Here is a 12,818-nt window from a genome sequence, read left to right on the forward strand (position 1 = left end):
GAACATATCATATCATATCTGCATATATGTGTGTATATATACTGTATACGACATAGGATGTGATACTATATAAGATGTGAATATATCTGTATATATGTGTATATATGCATATCTATGCTCTATACTGTATACGATAGGATGTGATTAGTTATTTTCAGGTTGTCTTCTCCAGGAGACTGTGACCTCTTTGAAGTCAGGCAGGGCCCATGTTTTTGCCTTTCTCTCTATCTGCAGTCCATGGCACAGTACTTAACACAGGCTTGTTGGCGGCCTCATATTTAGCCTCATCTTATTTCTCTTCTTCCTTGAGAAATGTGCACCATTAGGGCACAGCCACAGTAAAATTGGGCCCTAGGGCTGGAATCTTTTTTGCCAAATAGAATATACATTATGATGTGAATGTGTATATCCTGAGAGAGAACTCGGAAAGCTCCAGAATTTTAAAGGTAGAGGGACCATACACGAACCAGAATCCCTTCTAAAATATCCCAGACAAAGTGGCTGCTTCTCTTCACAGAAACAAATTGCAGAATTTTGGGTCTGGAAGGGCCCTTGAGTAGCCATCTCGTCTAATTTGTAGGAATCCCTCCTAATAGAACAGGTCATCCAGCCACTGCTTGAAGACCTCCAAAGGGGGAGAACCTGTCCTCTCTCAAGGCATCACATTCCTGTAATGGTCAGGATGTTTTCCTGAGCTCTGCCCTAAACTGGCCTCTTTGGGGTTCCTTCCCTTTCCTTCTCTTTCGGTCTTCCAGAGACACAGAATATGTCTAATTCCTCTGCCATGTGACTGCTTCTCAAGGATTTGAATAAACTATCATGTTCCCCTGAGGCTTCTCTTCTCTAGGTTAAACATGCCCAGTTCCTTAAACTGATATTTATACAATATGGCCTCAAGCCCCTTCACCCCTCTCGTGGCCCTCCTCTGGACATTCTCCTGATGTCTGGATTTTCCATTGAAGACTTCCAGTGATAAAGAACCTCCTCCGTCAGGAGGTAACTGATTCCACCTTATACAACTCTAAATGCTGGGAGTGGAACAATTGGGAAGTTCCCTGAATTTGGAGTTCAGAACACCTTTCCCTCCCAGGGCACTTTAAATCCTGCCTCTGGCACTAGCGGGGTCACCATGGACAGCTTCTTTCCCTCTCTAGAAGGTGTATGATTTATGCATTGAGGATTGGTGTGAGTGTGCTTGTCCAGCTTTTTTCAAGGCTGCTCATCCACGTTTGGTGTTTGCCTTCACCCAACTCTTACCTGTGGCTCTAAGAAGCATGTACAGTGGCTACAGTAAAACTGTCTCAGAATACAGGCTAAACAAAGTTGAGGGAAACTGATAGACCTTAAACCTGTTGGTGAGTTAGGGGGATGTCTACCCCAAGCATGTCATTTATTCTCTTTGAAACAAAGGACAGCTTTGGATGGATAACTTCTCAATAGATCGTGGGACCATGGAATCCATCAGGGATTGGGGAAAGGAGGGCTTTGATCCCAAGATCCATCACTTCTCTCTATCTTAAAAAAAAGGAGTATGAGGAGGGAGAGAGACCCAAAGTGGATAGAATAGTTTCCCCTTAGAGATCTCCCTGAATACCCTGTGATCTCCAGGTATGTTAACCTCCAGTTAGTGAGAGTGAAGCAGAATCACTTTCTTTCACTGGGCTAGTTGAGCAAACACCTTGATGTATATCAATTGATGTGTAAATTGGTGTATAAATGTATAAAAGATATATAAAATGATGTATAAATCAGTATTTCTCTTATTATAAGAGGGGATACTGTATTGGGTAAATTTAGGGTTGAGACTGAATGTAACAATTATTGGTCACCAAGGATTGAATTTTCTTAATTCCTAAATGAAACAGTCAAGTCAGAATGGAATTTTATGGTGATTTAATGACAATAGGAGGAAGAAATTAAAAAAGAGAGAGAGAGAGAGAGAGAGAGAGAGAGAGAGAGAGAGAGAGAGAGAGAGAGAGTTAACTCAAACTGCTTCGGCTCAGGAGAGTCAAGGGAAAGGGGAGTCAGTCTTTATCACTCACCCACATGACTGATTCAAGGAAGCTGTCTGAGGGAGCTCCTCCAGGCTCGAGTTCCAGGCTGGAGTTCCAGGATCGAACTGGCGCTCAGCCCTCTCCACAGGAAGTGATGAGAACTCCAGAGGCTGTTCTCTACATCACTTCCTGCATCTCACATGTGCCAATGGTGGCTCAAGCTTGGCTTAAGACAACCCAGGGGACAGTCAGTTATTTCTGATTTGTCATTTGCGAGCACATGCCTGATTAGTGTGGGTGTGAGCATTCTTGGGTGCTAGACTAAGCAAGATGGAGAAAATCTAAAAATCACAATACAAACTGAGGATCAGAACAAGGGGTCCCCAATTCTAAGGGATCTAGCTATTTACCCCCAAACCCTCTACATCCCTCTCAAGGGGGAGCCTTTGAGTCTTCTGGCTAACTTACTAGTTCCCTATTTTTATCTAGGTGTTCCCCCAAAGTTGACTAAGCTACCTATCTATGACCCTCAGTATTTGGTTAGATTTAGTTCAAAAGCTTTCTCCAAACCCATTCCATTGCTCTCAAATGGCTAAATCCACCCCAGGGGGTCTGAGGCAAAACCTCAAAGACCATCTTACAGGATTTTTAGATAAAAAACCTTCTGGCAAGCAAAGCAGGTATGGTCAGATCCTTTTTTAGATATTTACCCAGCCAAACAGAGAACCTCCAACGATGATTTAGGGGTTTCTCCTTCTCCAGTCAGGTTAGGTAGCTAAACTCTGACAATCCACCTTTTCTCCTTCTTTCCAGACAGGAAGAAGCAAGCCCCCTACAGGAAGTCACCCACTCTAGCAGTTGTCACTTCCAAATGGTTCTTCCTCTGCCTTCTGCCTGCTAAAACCCTTTCCCTTGAGTTCCTAGTATGTGCCTTAAAGGCAGCCATCCACTTCTCTTAAATCCTATCCTATCTCTATTCTTTTCCCATTATAATCTCAAGTATCCTCTTCTGTAAGGTAGGGTTAATAATTCTTCAGCTACATATTTCATAGGATTTCTGTGAGAAGATCATAGATTTAGAGTTCGGACCTTACAAGTCACTGAATCAGGATTCTTCATTTTATTTTTTTTCTCAAAGACTTCATTATATATTTTTTCCAATTGCCCGAAGAAACACTTTTTAGCATTCATTTTCTGATCTTTGGTAAAGCAAATTCTTTCCCTTTCTCTCTCCCTTTTCCTTCTTTGAGGCAGCAAGAAATAGGATATAGATTGTACATGTGCTTGCAAGCAATACATATTTCCATATTTATCATAAAAGAAGACACAGATCACACATACAAGAACATACTAATGGGGAAATAAAGTGAATGCTTTGATCTGCACTCAGATTCCATCAGTTGCTTTTATGGCAGTAAGCCCCCTCATTTTATAGGCAAGGAAACTGAGGCTTGATTTCGCGGGGGTTACACAGCTAATTGTTTTGAGGCAGGATTTGAACCCATGTTTTTCTAATTGCAAGTCTAGAGACTTGAATTGGAGCTGGGATAAATCTTAGGAGTCACTGAGTCCTACCTCCTCATTCTAGGGATGAGGAAGACCCAGAGGGGTCCCATATAGAGTAAGTTTCTGAAGTAGGATCACATCTTCCTGACTCTAGGCATTTTGTAAATCATAGTGCTGTGGAAAGGTGATTTAGAGTTATTATCAGGACACTTTCCCTTGGATGGAGCACGGATCTGCCTCTCTACGACTCTGGTGGCATAGAATTGACCCCCTGTATTGCTTAATAGATGTCTGAGCTCTAGAAGGTGGGGAGGCTGAGTGGGGCTGTACTCTGAGGGGGCTGGCTCTTGTGTGGTAAATGCCAGGGTTGATTTTTAGTCTCAGTCTGTCTGTATCAGCAATCTTGTGGTGTGGGTGGGAAGCAGGGAGTGACTGATGGTGGTGGAAAGAGCAGCTTGTTCTCTCTCTGGTCCCAGGAGGGCCCATTGTTCGCATACTCCCATGAACAAATGTTAAGAACTGAACTGATGGGGTCTTAAAACTGCCTTTTCCTCCTGTTTTCCCACAAAGATATTGCCTCCTAAATGGAATTTAAAGGGGGAAAAAAAGAGGAACGAAAGAGATTAAAGCCATCCAAAGTTTATAATTCACTGGTGGCTGACCACAAGGAGTGGACCCTGATTGTGCTCAGGCATGGTGTAATTGTGGGGCTGCAGAGGCAGAGTGGTACAATAAAATCATTAACACTAGAGTCAGAAGACCTGCCTGGGTTCAGTTCTTGCCGTTGTCACTTAATATCTATGTCATCCTGGACACAATCTCTCTTGGCCTCAGTTTCCTCACCTGTCAATTGAAGTATTTGGGCAAGAGGCTTCTTCCAGCCTTTGGTAGAGGACGAGGAACTACCAGAAACGTTCCCCAACCCCTCTTAAATCCAGTGCCTTCCATCTGTTAATTATCTCCTATTTTTCTTGAACAAAGCTTACTTTGTATATATCTGTTTGCATGCTGTCCCCTCCTTTAGAATGTGAGCTACCTGGGGGAAAGGTCTATTTTTTGCCTTTTTTTGGGTAACCCCAGTGCTTAGCATAATGCTTGGCACATTGTAGGTGGTTAATAATATTTATTTATTGATGGGTTGGTTGGTTGGAGGATTACTTTATAGCACTACTCTTAGATCCTCTCAACTACCTGCCTTCACGTTCTAGGTCTAAACCACTCAAAAACAAATGTTCATGTCCAAGGTCTCTTCTAACTCTAGAGATACGATTCTCTTGTCAACATCAAAAGATCCATGGAGAAAATTCTCCAGTTCTTTTTTGGGAAACCCATTCCACAGGATGAGAGAAAGAACTTGAAGGGAGATTAGATATCGTATAGTCCAACTCCATCATTTCACAAGGAGGAAACTGAAGCCCCAAATGTTACTTGATGCCCCTAAGGTCTTCCAGAGAATGAGTGACAGAGCTGGTTAAATCTAAAATGTCAAATACTCTACCAAAGTCCTCACTGGCCATAGGATTGTATTAATAACCTCAGAAATACTGTGTTTCGATATGATGGTTCCAAGCATCTCATATATCCCAGGTAGTTCTTACCATGACCTTAAATTCTCCCACATCAACTTCAAACTGAGTTTATTCTCGATACATTCTCAATAAAAACAAATATATGTTCTTGGGGCTGGAGGTATGTTCTTAAGGACTTTAGTATGACAGGAGGAGTGCTTACTTTGAAGGCAGTAGGGGTGGGCTTTAACACTTGCTAGCTGGAAGGTCAGTTAATCTGCGTTCAAATACCAACTTTGCCACTTATTGTCTATGCAATTTTAGACAAATCATCTAACTTCTCTGGGCTTCAAATTCTGCAAAATGAGGAGGCTGGACCAGTGGGTCTTCTCAGTCCCTTTCAGCTTTAGACCCATGACGTCTGAGCCTTCTGCCTTGGTTTCTTCATTTTAGAGTGAGTATAATAATGCCTTGATAATACCTGAACCTCACAGGGCGATTATCAGGATCAAATAAGAAAACGTTTTATAAACCCTGTGAAGGCAGCACAATGTAGGAATACTACCTCTGATATTAGAGGACCTGGGTTCAAATCCTGTTTCTAATAATTCAATATAATTAGATTCACATATATAATTATAAATAAAAATTTAGGTGATGCTTGGGCAAATCACTTAACTTTTCAGGAAGACAGTTTCTTCCTCCATATAATGAAGGAGATGAAACAGATAACCAATGAGGACCCTTCCAGCTTAAATTTGTTGTTGTTCAGTTGTGTTCAGCTCTTTGTGACCTTATTTTGTGTTTTCTTGGCAAAGATACAGATGCATGGGAACTAAGGATCTTTTTCATTTTCTGTAGAGATCTTGATATGAGCTGAATTTTTATGGCCCCACTGGAAGTACTAGACAGAGGTCAAAAGAGCCAAATATTTATATTCTCTGAGGACGTCCTGGGTGGCAATGGGGAGAAGTGATGAATTAAAGAGATTTGTGTGAGAAGTTCCCAAGATTGACCCTAGTCTGAATAAACTCAGAGCCTTGGTTCTGGGTCATATCAAATAGATATCAAATCAGAGTTATTTTAACTGTCTGCTATATCTTCTCAGCTTTATCCTTGCTTTTAATATGGTATTGATTTTGATCTTTGCTCTGAGGAATGCCTTTACCGTACCCAGATAGCAGATTCTGAAATGACTCCCTCTTCCATAACTGATCATTTTCTATCTGTTAAGATAGCATCAGTTTCATTGTTTTTGTGAGGTTATTCAGAATTCACCATATCTAACATCTTCAGGCTCTCTTCTTCAAGAAAGTATTCATGACACATAGATAGGATGCTTCCACATAGCCCGTAGGCCAAGGGTTCTTAAACTGGTGTATGGACCCCCAAGTCATCTGCTTGCTAGATTTGGGGTTGTCCACTAATTTGTTTGGGAAAGTTACATCTTTATTTTCATACACTTCCAAATGAAATTTAGCATTTTCTTCAATTATAAATTTCAGGAAAAAAAGAAAGCAAACCCTAAACCCAAAATCTTTTCTGAGAATGGGCCTCTAGATTTCAGTAGAATGCTAAAGAGATCCATGGCACAGAAAGTTAAGAACCACTGTTCCGAGCCTTTGGCCTCTTTGCGTTTCTTGGTCTTGAGGTATTTTTTCCAACACATTTCCCCCTGACTTTCCCCTTCCCTTATTTTTTATCAATGTCACCAAGTAGCAAAGTACAAGTTAATTTAAATTAAAGAGTCTTGTGGAATTCTTTCCAGAATTTCTTCATCTCCTCATCAACTGCAATTAAATTGACATTATCTTCACCTGGGACTCTTTTTGTGGGAACCCATTGTGTGTAAGAAGCTTTTGGCTTACTTGTCCTCAGACAGTAGGCACAGTCTATTGCTGGGATCTTACTTGAAACTGTTCTAGTACTGAACCACTTGGAAGAACCCGAGTTCTACTGGGTCTCTGAGAAGCCAAGGTCACCTCTATTACATCCACATTGTTTTGGAGCAGAGCTGGAGTAAAGGACATCATCACCATCACCATCACCATCACCATCACCATCATGGTGATGAAATTATCAGTGCTAAAGAATAAGCAATCATCATTTGTGAATGTGATTCTCAGAGCTCTTTATCAGCGCTATTCAGTCGCTGTCTCTTTCTCTCTATCTTTGTCTCTCTCCCTGACTCTGCCTCTCAGTCTCTGTCTGTCTCTATATAATTCTGCATTACAAACTGTCTACTGTTTAACTCAAATTGGAAGTTCCAAGAAAATCTCAAATTTGACAAATTCCAGCAGAACCCATTATCTCTCCCCTTCCAAATTGTACTATATCTGTTGTGAACAGCTGTAGGCTCTCATGTTTGCAACTCAAGAATTAGACCTAACCATTTATTTTCTCTCACCCTACATGTCTATTTGGTTGGCAAATCTTATCAGTTCTATTTCCAAAATATCTTTTGCATCCAAGCCTTCCTGTCTATTCAGATGGTACCTAGTTCAGGCCCTCATAACTTCTTGCTGTGGACTTTTGAGATAGATCAGGTACCTCTCCTCTCCAATTAATCTGCTTCATAGCTGTCAAAGAGATTTTCCTAAAGTGCAGTTCTGGCCATCCTACTCCTTTATTCAGTAACCACAGTGGTTCCCTACTGTCTCTCAGATCAAATACATATTCCTCTGGCATTTTTAAAGCCCCCAAAACATGGCCCCAACATACTCTTCCAGTTTCATTATAGATGACTTTTTATATTCCAGAGTCCAATCAAACTGGCCTTCTTGTTGTTCTACACAAATGATACTTTCTCTTCCATATCTGTGCTTTTGAACTGGCTGTTTCCATACCAGGATGGTACCCTCTTCTCAACACTACCTTTTAGAATCTCTTGCATTTTTTAAGACAGGGTTCAAGTACCGTCTTCTGAAGGAAGAGCTTCCTTAGTCTACCATCTCTTTGGTATTCCTTCTCCAAATTACTTTGTATTTATTTAAGTATATTCTATATGTGTTTATATAACCCATTTACAACCCCAAGCCAGGGATGGTTTCCTGAAGGTCATCCATGGGACTTTGAGGGAGAGAAATGTTACTCAAGATTGAGAGACCCCCAAGCCCTTGACACAAAAAACATGAAGAGATTTAGAGAGACTGATGAGAAAAGCAGAGAGAAGGAATTCAAAAGACATGGGAGGGAGGGAAGAAAAAGCATCAATTTTTGAATGGCTGAGGTGAGTCCCTGGAGCTTCCTACCCTTAAAGGGATCTGGTCCCCCAACATGTGCACTGATTTCTAGCACCTGCAACACCAGAGACTTCTAAGAACTTACTTCTCCAGTGATATTGTTTTCTCCTTGGTTAGGTGAGATTTTATCTTGGTGCTTCCTTACTTATATATTATTTCCTCTCTTCTAGCCTATGTAGCTTCCTTGATTTCCATTTCCTATGATTTGGATAATTTTTTGGGGTCAATTTTTAAGATAGATTTGTATGAAACTATCTTTCAATATGTGAGATTTAAAATGGTTGAGGTCTTAAACTGTAGTGATTAAAATAGTGGAAGATATAAATTGTGATAGATATAAGAGAGAGTGAGTAAATTTGACCACAGAAAATATGTTTCACTACAGTGTCTTGGTTTTTAAATCAAATATAAGGTGGTCGCCAGGGAAATATTCCCAATTATTCAAATACCCAAGTCAACTGGGTTTTATAGAGATTTTTAATTAATAATATAATGAGGAATTAGAGAAAGAGAGAAGAGTAGGAAAGGAATAATTATGAAGGGCCTCAAGCCAATATGGCCTAGACCTGAGTCTTAAGAGAGAGAATCAGTCAGTCAGTCTTTTAACACTCACCACAAGGTCTGCCTAAACAAGGATTCTAGTGACCCCAGGCCAGCTCCATCTCAGCTGACTACACCAGAGAGAGCTCCAGCGAGACCTCCTTAGAGATTTGTCCTCCAAGAGCTTCCCTTCTCCAGAGCTTCTCTCAAGAGATTCTTCCCAAGTGATCCTCATCAGAGATCCTCCAAAAGGATTTCTACAAAAGGAATATATCCTCAAGAGATTCTGCTTTTTCTTATATAGGGGTTTTTCTACCATGTCACCTCCCCTAAGTCCCTACATCTACCAATCACTGTAGACGCTTTCCAAAAGACTGCCCATCTAAATTCCTGCTAAGTCGACCAATCTCCTCAGTAAGTCTGAATCAGAAAAAATGCTGCTGTGTCGACCAATCTCCTCAGTAAATCTGAACTAGAGAAAACACAGCTGAGTCAACTAATCTCATTAAGAGAAAACTTGCCTGACCCTTTTAGGTACCTAGCATCCCATTGTATCAATTCTAAAAACAGGCCTGGCTCAAAGAACTCCTTGCCTTATTATAAGCATGGGTCCAAGTACTTTCTTTGTTTAGCAAGGAGTTTTTTTCCCCTAAAGCAGTCTTAAGTACGGTTGGAGTAGAGGTCCTCCCATTTCTGATCCTGGAGAGTTCTCGCATCAAAATGGGGAATGTTTCCCAGTAGGGAATTTGTTCCAATTAAGAATTCTCTGATGGGGAAATTTTTAACATTCACAGGTCTGAGAGATTTCAAGATTTACAAATAGGAGAGACCTAATCTGGCTCAGTAAGCTACCTGTTATCCTCCTTTTAGAGGATAGAGTTTAAACTAAACACCAGAAGTATCACACCCCTAAAGCTACCAATATTTGAAATGTGTAGTTATAGCTCATAATATCTTTTGGAGATAGTGAAGTAAAGAATAGAATGCCCAATCTTAGCTGTCTTGGATCCTTCCCTGCTAGGTTACTGGTGGTACAACTAAAGCTCTTCCATTCTCCACAAAGGTGGAAATTACTGTTTCCCCAGAGATGAAATGGACCAGATCCCATGTCAGATATTGATAAAAAAAATTCTATGTCTCACAAGGGATAGTTGCTCTTGTCAGATGATTAACAATCTACATTTTATTTATTTATGTACATATTATCTCCCCAGATAGAATATAAACTTCTTGAGGGTAGGGGCTATTTCATTTCATGTCTTTGTATACTCTGAGTACAGTGATTGGCATATAGTAATTTCTAAATAAAATATTGTCAACTAATTGATTTATTAGTTAAGTTCAGATATGTAGGAAGATAATTTTTATTAGATTTAATTTTTTCTCAATTACATGTAAACAAAAATTTTAACATTCATTTTTTAAAAGTTTGAGTTTTGAATTTTCTCCCTCCTTCCATATATTTCCTTGAGAAGGCAAGCAATTTGATATATAGATTACACATGAGTAGTTAGGCAAAACATTTCCATATTAGCCCTACTGGAAAAGAAAAAGCAGACCAAAAAAAAAGAGTAATGAAGAAGGTTTAAATAGTATGTTTCAATCTGACTTCAGACTCCATCAATTGTTTCTCTGGAGGTGGAGAGCATTTTTCATCATAAGTTCTTTGGAATAGTTTTGAATCATTGTATTTCTGAGAATAGCTAACTCATTCAGAGATGAATGCCATACAACATTGGTGTTTTGTATGTAATATTCTCCTGATTCTGCTGCTCATTTCTCTTTCCATCAGTTCATGTAAGTCTTCCCAGGTTTTTCTTAAAGCATCCTGTTCATCATTTCTTATAGCATAATTGTATTCTATTGCAATCATCTATGACAGCTTGTTCAGCCATTCTCTAACTGTGATGGGCATCCTCTCAATTCCCATTTCTTTGCCACCACAAAAAGAGCTGCTATAAGTATTTTTGTACAAGTAGGTCTTCTTCCTTTACCTTTTATCTCTTTGGGGGTCCACATCTAGTAGTGGTATTTCTGGGTCAAAGAGTATGTATGAATAGTTTTATAGCCCTTTGGGCAGCCTGTAACTTTTTGTGCTTCAGTTTTCTCTCTGTGATGTGTGGATGATCATTCTTATGCCACTCACCTCAATGGTTTGGAGGGAAAGGTTTTGTAAACTATATAGCACTATATATAAATATAATCGATTTCTCTATATCTGCATTATTATGAAATAGAAAAGCATATTTTGAATAAAAATGAATCTTGGAGATTTCATACTAAATTTCCAAGTATTTATTAGTAAAGAAAAAGAAAGAAGATTTCCAGCCTTTCTAACTTAATATAAGTCCCCAGTTGAGTTACTTCTGCTCCATCAGGTCCTAGATCCATACAAATTTAGTATAAAGTCTCCAACACTAATTGGCACAATGTAACAAAGACTGGTCTTGGCATCAGATGGCCTGGCTTAAAATCCCATCCTTGACATGGTCCCAAAGGCGTGAAGTCACTAAACTTCTTAGTGCACCGGAGAACTTCCTATGGCTATAAATTGCAGATTAGTGATTGATCTGCTTTGGTAAAGGATATTTCCTCATTGGGAGACCCCTGCACTGTCAAAATGACAGGTCTGTACATAAAGCCAAAGCTGTTCAAATACATTCTGAATTAAAAAAAATTGTAGAAAGATTAAATTACGTTCCATATAGTTTTACTCATTAATATTTTGTTGTATTCTAATCTTTGAAAATCTGCAGTCTGCATGTATGTGAAGATTCACTGTTATTTAAAATGTCTGACCAAAGACAACATGCTATTTCCCCAAGTCTGTCAATAAAAGAGGTCTTATTCTATTTTCAAATAGATTCAGGAACTCTATAGTCAGTTGCCAAGTATTGTCCAATAAAAGCTCTGTGGAGTCCACTTTCATGAACAGATAGTATTTCTGTGTAAATAGTAGAATGATGGCTTATGTAGATAACAATGATTACTCTGACCCCTACTACCTGAAGCCAAAGCCATGTTACATTGGAATGGATGTTCTTAAAGTACTTAAAAACAGCCTTTTCTTTTAACGATGTCAAACCTATTCCTAATTCCCTACGGTCTTGTTTGTTCCATGACTTTGCTTGGTCATTCTAGGCACATTTCATCTCCTGGTCACGTGTGCTAATTTAATCAAGTTCAATTTGGTGAGTTTGGAAGAAGTTTGGGTAGAGGAATTAGCTTTGCCTTTTGCCCCCAGAGCTCATGGGGCTTCTGGACTGTGTTTTAAAAATTATAGCCATTATAACATCATTTGAGTCATTGTAGGTCACAGCATGGAGAGGGCTAAGAATATTAAGTTGAGGATTTTATTACAGACCCTGAAAAAGAGGGTGTTTCTTGTGTTTTCTAAGGTCTTTCTGAAAGTTTTCTCCTTGTTGTGACCTGTCATGCTCTGTATGGCTGAGATGGTGGGCATTAATTTAACTTTGAAAATAACAGCTTGTGAGTAATATATTGCCTCAGTGTAGAGCTTCTTAATGTAGGGTCTGCAAATTTGTTTTTAAAAAATATTTTGAAAATTGCATTTCATTATAATTGATTCCCTTCGTCATCCTATGTATTTTAGCATATGAGATGGCATGCATAGGTTTCACCAGACTGCCAAAGGAGTCCAGAGAAAGTGATTAAACAGAAAAGATTGGACTGGATACCATTTAAGGGCTTTCCTAGCTCTCCACCTATGGACCCATGATTATATAAAAGGATAGTCCTGACTAGGGATAGTGGCCCCAAGCCTACTCAGTTCCTTGAGGCAAAGACTCTTTCATAGTCACAATCATAAATCAAAGGAGAGTTTTCATGTTTTATTTGCCCTTTGCAACTTCATCCCCCAGCCCAGTAACTTCCTTGTTGGTCTGAATTAAATTGGATGGGTTCCATGTGTAGTAGACCATGTGCATGGATTTTTCCAGTCCTGCTTATATTATTTCAGTGGTAGAGCTATATTTGAACAGAAAGACAATCTCATTCTCCTACTCTTC

Source organism: Monodelphis domestica, chromosome 6 (assembly GCF_027887165.1).
Source record: "Monodelphis domestica isolate mMonDom1 chromosome 6, mMonDom1.pri, whole genome shotgun sequence".
Lineage (NCBI taxonomy): Eukaryota > Metazoa > Chordata > Mammalia > Didelphimorphia > Didelphidae > Monodelphis > Monodelphis domestica.